This window comes from Centruroides sculpturatus, unplaced genomic scaffold, assembly GCF_000671375.1.
Source record: "Centruroides sculpturatus isolate CEXI.00-Female unplaced genomic scaffold, Cexi_2.0 scaffold986, whole genome shotgun sequence".
Classification (NCBI taxonomy): domain Eukaryota; kingdom Metazoa; phylum Arthropoda; class Arachnida; order Scorpiones; family Buthidae; genus Centruroides; species Centruroides sculpturatus.
Window position 1 is genome coordinate 89,622 of NW_019385126.1, and position 10,219 is coordinate 99,840.

Below are 10,219 nucleotides of genomic sequence, written 5' to 3' on the forward strand. Positions count from 1 at the left end.
TAATTCTTTGAATTAAATAAATTTTCTTTCGAAATAATCTTGTTGCTTTTTCCTTATCCTATTTTCTTTTCTGGTGACTTTTTGACGTCCGGATTTAGTTCTAAGAAAATTATTTTATTGATTAGTTTTCCTTTCATTCATTGCCCATATTTTACTTCCTATTATATATATATATATAAATTGTGCATTATGTCATTGAAATAATATATTATTGTTATTATTATTATTATTATTTGTCAACGTTTGTTTTATTGCAAAGTTGCGTGTCGTTATAATAAATAATATTAAGAGAATTTAAATTACTTTATAATTTTATTGCCTTTATAAAAATTATAATTTTATTATTAATGATATAGATATTAATATTAAATTATTAATTATGTTACCATTTTTATTTTTACTTATTTATCGCTTTGAAAGAGTCTATATAATATATTTTTTTTTATAAAGACAGAAAAATAATTTATTATTTATAAATAAATAAAATTTAAAACAATTTTTATTAAAATAAAGAAGTGGCTCTTCTTAGCCGTCCAGAAGGTATAAAGTTTAACGTCAATTTGACGTCATCTCTTCAGTTTTACAATGAATAAGTTTTTAAAATGACGTCAAATTGACGTAAAAGTATACAGAATAAGCATCTTACTCTCTTTTATATAAAATACTTTAAAATATTTAAATATTGTATAGAAATATAAAATAATTATATAAGTTATTTTAAATATTAAAAAAAATGAATTTTTTTTATATTTTTTAAAATATTTAATCGTACATTTATAAAATTTATTTTACCACACACGCTATAAGGAAACTTTAGAGAAAACATAAAATAACTTTATATATATATTTTATTTTTTAATAATGCCTTTTAAAGTGAACGATGGAGAAATAAAACATAAAAATTCGAATAAAATTGAAAAATTCCATATTTCAAATTAAACAATTGTACAATAGGAACAATTTTAAGATTTATGGCTATTGTATAACGTCAATCATTTTTAAATGGGAATAATCCAATTTATATCGATAATGTTGCACAGTTATACTCTAATGTAGCCAACAGCAATTTGCTCTTACCACAAATAGAAGTTTAAAACGGCATCAAATAGAGAACACTTGGCTACAATGTCCTTAATGGCAACTGAATGGATCTATAGTTCATTTTAACGATCCGACAATGAAGAGATAGTGAACCATTTCCTGAAGGAATAAATCAAAATTTCACTTTAACATTATAAAATAATAGCTTGTCCCTTACTTATTTTAAATGTAAAAACTATATATTATGTAAAAAAACTTATATATCGAACGGCTAAAAATACATTTAAAAAGCTAAAATTTTCTATTTTAAACTCACTTTATTTTACTTTTAAAATATTAAACGTAACTAAAGTGTTTAATTTTTATTATCAATTTAAGTAATGTCTATATACATTTTTCAAGTATAAAAATATATTTTACTTCAAAAATTATCATTAAAATATTTTAATAATATATTCTTTTATATTTTACTTATCATTATAAGCTTAAGTTGATTTAGAAAAGGTTTCTAACAATAAAAGGAAACTCTATAATAAGTAGAAAAGCTCATTAAATACCAGTATATTAAACAGGTATAAAAGTACACGAAAATTTAATTGTAATATTCTACTCCTGTAAAAAGAATATAATTTTGGAGATTAAAAAAAAAATTTTTAACAGAAATTTTATATTTAACTAAAAAAAAAAAAAATTGATTTTACAGCCATTACACAAATGATTGTAGGAAGTGAGAAACCATAAACTTCAGTTGCATTTTAACAAACCATGTGATTCACACATTATCGTGAAAGAATACTTCCTCCAGGTCATTATAGTGATAAAACCACATTTTTTATACTAGCAATTTTTTTAAAAAAGAAGAGAAACTAGAGAATTTTAAAATTACTACTATAAATGGATGGAAAATTGGATTGCATTTTGCATCTTCTTTATTGAAATATGTTCTCTTGCAGCAGCTTGTTAACCTCTAGTCTTGCTTTAAGCGCTACAGCATAAAACTCATTATTTTATTGAAAGTTTTTTCTTGAAAAATAGTTTATGGAACGTAGCCTATAAAGACTTTTTGCCTTTTTTTTTATATAATACATTTTTTAGAAAAAAAAATTTCTATTCAAAAGAAAATGAAAAAGAAAAAGAAAAAGAAAATAAAAATCTTAAAACTTTTATACTTTGATTTGATCGTTTGAACTTTTCTTAAAGCTCGCTTATTAATATTTAAATAAATGTGATATTTATAAAGAAGACATTATTCCCTTTTTTTTAACGTTAATAAATTTTAAATAACTTTCTTTTTAATGTATTTTTATTTAATACTTTATTATTATTATTAATAAAAGTATATAGGGCTTATTTATAGACGAATTTTCTACAGAATTTAATATATATTTCGATAAGAATCATATTTCTTTATTAATTACTCTTTAGGTTTTATTAAAAAAATATATATATATTCGCTTGAAGAATAAATCTACTACAGACCGGAATTGCAAACATAATAACGATTTTTTTTTTTCATGCGTGTGAGGAGATGTGTAAATAATACATTATCCGAAGTAAATTTTTTTTTCTTCTCCCCTGTACAATCACCACCTTTAATAAAAGAGCTGATAGAAAAACTGCAATATCTAAAAGATGTTAGAAGAAAATGTTAAAAATCGAACATTCCAGGAATGGTTTCAATAATTCATAAACTTTTTGACACTTTCTCTTACAATGCGGGTATTTATACTTATCTTTAAAATTCAATTTAATAATGCGGCTTTATAATATTAACTTATCTGAATGCAGTTTATTTTAATGATTTTATAGAAAATTTATTATATATATTTTTTTTAACGTAAAGTATATATTTTCTTTGTATATTTAGAATATTTATTATATATATTTTTTTTAACGTAAAGTATATATACTCTATGTATATTTAGAATATTTTTATTATGCAAAATCATTTTATCTTTAGAAGCGATACATCTAAAAGATATAGAAACTTTGTGTTTATGTATGTATATATATATATATAAGCTTACACTTTAAAATATTTCCTATTCGTATTTTTAAAATTCCAACTAACATTTGAGATGTACGTGTAAAAAATTTCAATTTTTGTAGCTGTAGATTTTTTTTAGAAAGTTTCGTTTTATCAAATAATTTCGCATTCAGTCTTTGAACGAAGAAAAAAAATATTATTTAAAAAAAGTTATATAGGTCCTACTATATAAGCTTTTATAAAATGTAAATTTATCAATATTATACATTAAATTTAATTTTTTTTAAGTATTAAATATAAATTTATAAACTAAAATAATCAAATTAATTACTTTATTTTAAGGACTACACGGTGAGAGATTTTTGTGTTTTATAAAATTTACGATCTCATTTGTTATTTTATTATTTTTTTTAATATACATAAAAATATATTTATTATACTTAAATGTTTTAAATCTTTAGTTAGATCTGACAGATTTTGTTTCGTAGTTGTTGTTTCTGGTAGTAAACAAATAATGGGTTAACCAGCTCTGCAGTTATCTCAATAGAAGGTTGAGTTAATGATATGGGATTAAAATACTCTCAACACGACAATGAAATTCCATCTCACAATCTTAAATTTAACGATATTTTACAGTCTTTCTAGTACGAGTTCATTCCACCTTAAGTAAACGTGTACAGTACTTGGATTCTTTATGCTTTAAAATTGTAAATTGCATTCGTAGTATATATACCGACCATTGTATTCGGACAAAAGAATTACTTTATTAGAATTTTTTTCTCCGAGACTGAATTTATAATTAGAGAACGATTAAATATATATATTATTAATTGATTAAGAGCGATAAAAGTAAAAGGAAATTTAAAAAAAAAAATAATTTATTTATTGAACAAACACTGTTTTGAAATAGAACTTAAATTTCTTATCAAGTTTCTATACTGGTAAAAGAATTGCTAGCACATTAATGTAGTAACATATATTAACTGTGCAATTATCTTTTGATATAAGGTAGGAGGTCCCATTATAGCCAATCAAATTTTAACTATTATTTTCACTTTATATTATTTTAACTATTATTATTAATTCCAATCCCTAGACTCTAGGTGTTAACTCAGTTACATCTTTAAAAAATATAATAATAAATAAGTTGGAATTGGTCAATTTAATATTCCATAACTCTATGGAACATAATGGGGCTTTATCTTATATAAATTTCTAATTCTTCAGTTGATTCCTTTCAAAAGTGGCAATTTAGAGACGTTAAAGTAGTTCATTAAGGAAAATTTCGTGTCCTTTAAGAATTGATGCAGCAATTTGAAAATTTTGATAAATTTGAAGGATTAATCTTTCGCTATAAGGGAATATTTATAATGAATTAGTATTAAATATAATACCATTGCAATGCTTAGAGAATATATAGCCTATATATATGTATAGGCTATATATTAATTCTCTAATCTAAGCATTGCAGTTGGATACAACTTATACACATTGACAACTCTAATATAATGAATATATACATTGTATATTAAACAAAGGTGTTATTGTAAATTTAATACAGTATATTGAACAGAGTTGTCGTATAACATGAAAGGAGTTTGTATTCAATTAAAAATATTCTGTCAATGAGACATTTCATAGAATTATTTAACTCTGAAATTTAAAGTAATTGTAATTTATTTACTTAAGATTTTTCAATGGGAATTTTACGTTCTTAGACAAAAACTATAAATGAAAAAAAAAAATTAGTAATATACGATAGTAAAGTTGTTCGATATTTTTTCAGAAAGGGAAACGATCCCATAAAAACTTAATTAAATTGGTTATAGATAAAAATAAAACTAAACCTCTGATATTTACTAAGTTTAGAAATTTTTATCGTGCACGTTATTTAACAAAAGTTAAATGCAGTGCATGCTGTAATTACAGAATGTTCTTAAATGTAATCACGCACATAGAGATAAGACGATATTTCATATTTTCTAAGAAACGAATCAACTATTAAATAAAACATAAATGAATGCCAAAAAATATGTAAAAATAATTCTTTTTATGTAGAAATGTATGTATTTAAATTAAGTTAGTATATGAGGGATTCAATATTGGGATATGTTCGAAACCCTTGAGAACTGTTTAAATATCCAATTGAAGGTGTGAGCTACGATTACTACTCGTTAAACCAATGATTTTGATAAATTGACTGAAGTAGGTAGCCTCAAATAAGCATGTTTTCTGCTACAGTAAGGGATCTTGTTCCTATTCGATCCAGTTCTCGTGATTGTTCATGGACAGTACATGTTCAGACATCGTTTTCTTTTCCTGTATCTATTCTAGTCAACCCTAGACTAAAATGATGCATTTTGTTCAAAATTGTCAAGATTTTTCTTATATTTTATAAAATTTCCCATAGAAATTTCCAAAATAATTGACATAGAGAACTGAATTTTTATTTCTTTATTATTTAATAAATAAAGAGAGAAAGAAATAAATGTTGCAGGTTTAAGAGCCGATTATTTTAGAAATGGTGTAGTGAAATAACGCTTATTAATTCTTTGTGAATATTAGGCCCACCAATAACTGAATAGATAAAACCACCGACACTGGTCAAGAGCTCGCGCCTCGACAATGGGCTGGCCACGTGGAGATTTTCGGGTTTTCTTTACGTTTGTAACACCTAAATAGGGGCTAATATCTCTAAAAGTTCTCCTTGTAGGCGTCACTCCGGAAGATCGCGTTGCTGTAACCAAATAGACCAAACCTTGTTATTATTATTGTCATTTGGGATTTATAAGTCAGCTTTCAATAAATTATAATATATAAATCATACATCTTCTTGATGCCAACGTAAATTCTTTTGGTGATTTCTGTCTGTGGTCAAAAACGTAGTCGATTAGTTTTATAGCGCATGGCGCCATAATAATTTAGAAGGTTATATGACTTACTTCAATTTTGTCCATTACAGACAGAATAGGCCTTCAATTGGATCGTTTATCATTGTCGAAAGATAGAAATAATTCCCGATTTGATTTAAATTATTCACAAAAGAATTACGATAGTTCAGGCCAGGTTCAAATGCGTATCCGTTGTAACAGAAAAAGAACTTTTTGCAATAATTATCTTAAATTTAGAAGTGGTGAAAGATACTTGTAAAAAAGTAGAGACTATATCGTTTTTGAAATGTCATAATCATCTAAAATTCTGACAAAGAAGCAGTTTCTAACCCTGCTGTTCATATAATACTTATCAAGAAATATTTATAACTATAAATGTTGAGTGCATGAAAACTCATAGGTCTGACGATAAGTCATGTAACAGTGACAAGATAACAGCAACAGGGATTATCTGTAAGAAAAATAAGTGCTTGAGTGAGATCTCTAAGCTCTGTTCTTAAATAAAAATAATCATGTGTGTGATTAAAAAATTCGAAAAGCAGTTAAATTGGATGATTTATGGAGCTTCTTAACTGTGTATTATTCCGTCTCTTAACAAATTTTATAAAATCCTCCAAGATATTTCTTAATTAATCATAATACAATGTTGTTCTATGTCTGTAATAATATTTAAAAAGATAATTTTAATACTTGCAATCTTGTAGAAGATTTCATCAAGAACAGAACTCAAAAGTAACATTAAAAAAATGAAAACGTTAACCAACCACCAAAACCAAAAAGAAAATACTATAAATTCAAATGAAAATGACTTATTCAATAAATAAAAAATTATAAATCTTCAATTACTTGTTGCTATCTTTAGAAATAAGTTTGGTTTCATTAATTATCTTCAATATAAAGGAAAGAGAAGCCTTATTTACAAATACCTGTAGCTTATTTATCTACAATCTTCATATCAAATAATAATAATAATAATATAAGGAGAATAAATAAAATTTATTATGCGGTTGAACGAAAATTCCTTATTTCCTTCTTATATTTTTCTTAAAAACATGGTATATTTATTAATAATTTCAACTATCTTTACATAGACAATTATATACTTAATAATTATTTTATTTAAATATAAGAAAATATTATTTTGTGTAATTTTTATAACACATCTATTTTCAAAGAACAATATATCATAGAATTACATTAACCTTTCTAAATTGAGGTCAAATTTCAAGGTTCAACATAAATAAGTTTACTTTATTTTTTAAAATAATCTTTTAATCTGATATTTTTAAATTATTATATAAACAGTAGTCACATGTAGTATGCTTATCTAATTCACGAGTATTATAATAGACTTATTATCCGTTCTCTATTAACCTGTGTTTTAAAGAGATAAATTACTTCAGATATAACCTCTAAACAGCGACCACTTTTTCTTCTTTTAATAAAAATGCATACAAATTAACCTTTCAACAACAGCCACTTTTATATTCCTGTCAGTGACCGTTGTTCGGAGATTCGGCTGCATTTAATTAATTTAAATGTTAATATTAACCTGTATACAGTAAACCTGTGTAAACCGGAATCGCATATATTTTTTTTTCGGTTTGGCAGGTTTTCTTTTTGAACGAGTTTGTTTTTAAAATAGAAAATCGCTCCGTTCTGAAGAATTTATCCCGTTTAGACAGGTTTTTTTGCTTTGTTTAGGTTCCGTTTTAGACAGGTTTTGCTGCATAAAATGATTATAAATAATAGATTTTTCTAAAAATTATTTAAAACTAGAAAATATTATCACAGAATTTATTCTGATTTATACAATTTAAAATTATTTTAATATAATTATGATTGTTCATGGACAGTACATGNCCCGTTTAGACAGGTTTTTTTGCTTTGTTTAGGTTCCGTTTTAGACAGGTTTTGCTGCATAAAATGATTATAAATAATAGATTTTTCTAAAAATTATTTAAAACTAGAAAATATTATCACAGAATTTATTCTGATTTATACAATTTAAAATTATTTTAATATAATTATATACACTTATATAAATAATATTAATAATAAATAAATATAATAATATATGCTTTCCGGTAATACGTTAATGAATAAGTTATATAAGGGTTATTTTGTTTAACAAATAAAATTAATTTTAATGATTTATTGGAATTTAATATTAGCGAAAGTTTTCGGAAAACTTTCGATTTTATTACTTTTAAATTATAATTATTTTAATAAATTAAATTGTTTTGAAATTTTCATATATTATTCATAAAATTCTTAATATTCATCAAATGTATATTAATTTTTATTTTTTCATTTATTCATTATATTTATTTACATAATAGAAATGCCACCTTAAGGCAAGGAAAAGTTTCTCCATTCATAACAACAATAATAAAACTCATTAAAAATTAACAATAATAAATTAATATAAAATAAAGTTTATACTAATATTAAAAAGGATTAAAAAAATAATATAGTTTATTATATTTAATAAAACTATATATGTAACTATATTAAATATGTAAGGGTTTTTTATTGTCTATGTCGTCCGTCTAATTGTCTGTCCTTCCTTAATCTCGAAGACGGAGTTAGATAGATAAAATCCGAGAAAATATATGGAAACCTTATGAGAAAGAAGGCTCAATTAACTATATACGAACTTTCAATACAAACAAGAAGTTACGTTATTTCAATTCAAAAATTTTCTCTTGTAAGGAGTTAGATAGACGACGGTATGACTATTGCTAACAGGAAAAGTATAATGTACAGGGGCTTGCTAACAAGAAAAGTATTATGTACTGTATAAGGGCAAGACACTATTAATTTAAAATGGAGAGCATATATTAATAATTACGCGTAGATGATTAACGTAACTTACTTATCTTTCTCGAAAAAAGAAAGGAATTGATATAATCTAAATTGTATGGAGAAAAATTTCTTCTTAAATATGTTTTTTTGCATTTAGATCAAATTATTATTTTTTTATTTTAAGGAAAGTTTAAATAATTTGAAAATAGTAGACGTGTTTTTCTAAAGTCTAAATAGTAAAAAATGATAAGCAATAATTGTCAGAACCAACTGTCCTTCCAATATTTCATTTTTTTATCATTTTTTTTCCGTGTCATTTTATATTAAAGTGATGTAAAATATTTTAAAATTATACTACAAATGACGTAAGACTTTAGCAATTTATTCATTATTATTATTATTATAGGTTTTTAAATTTTTTATATTGTCATAATTATCGTGTTTTATGCCAAAAATGTCAATCTATAATTTAGTTTATCCATTTCTTTATAAGTATCGAACTTGTCGTTTATTTAATAATGTTATCTCTCTATCACGATTCATTTAATTTTAAAGTTATATAAAAATTAATAATGAGTATGCCTTAATTCTAAGAACAAGAATGAGATTAGCCTGGAGCCCACAAATGTCAGCAAGGGGTCAATCGGGTCAGACAAAGATGCCATCACCTGTCTGATTTATACGTTTCAGGCCTGTGGGGTTGTCACGAACTGAAAGGTGTTAAAGGTCACCAGCGAAAAAAAAAGATCAACGTTCTACTACTATACAATACACTACAAGAAATAGTGTGTGGATTGGAGATCTATTATACTTATTTTCTTTATTATTTTTTTTATCAAAGTTCTGATTTTTTTTATTTAATATCTTCTTCTCTTACTTATACGTCAATTTATAGATTGCTCTTATCGATTTTCTGCCTTTTTTTAATTATAAGAGAAATTATTTAATGAATATTTCTATTATAATTGAAATTTATATATAAATAAATTTCGTAATTAATTAATTCACGTTAAAAAACGAAGTATCATTGCGTAAATGAGTACAAAATATCCTCGTTGATTACTTTAAAAATAAACGCAAATTTTCTATTCTTGTTAACAAATACAACATTTTCGGTATTAATCTTATTTTATATTCAATACTTGTCAAGCATAATTATTTGTTTCATTATTGAAAGAGGAATAAAAATAAAAAAATAAATAAAATAAAATAAAAAATCTCATTTCTTAAACGTTAATTAAAAAATGTTGACTAAAGCTTCAACTGAGATTGTTTGTTGTTTATAATAAGAATAGCTTAAAGCAATGTAATAGTCAAAGAAATATAAAGTTTACGTAATTGCATCAATTAAATATCCTGTTTGTTAAATCCATTAGATTTTCTTTTTATGTCTAAGAAACAAAGAAGGATAAAGTTACATTTACATTTCGAATGGCTAAAGATTAGTAAACTTAATCATATTAATATACATACTATATAAATTCAAATGAAA

At 23.9% G+C, this 10,219-nt stretch overlaps 1 protein-coding gene across 3 annotated transcripts in view; it reads left to right on the plus strand.

Annotated features, from left to right (window-relative positions):
* The window catches only part of LOC111635148 (chondroitin sulfate N-acetylgalactosaminyltransferase 2-like), a 61,629-nt gene that overhangs the window by 48,275 nt on the left and 3,135 nt on the right, over positions 1 to 10,219 (plus strand). The gene's annotated exons all lie outside the window — the stretch shown is intronic.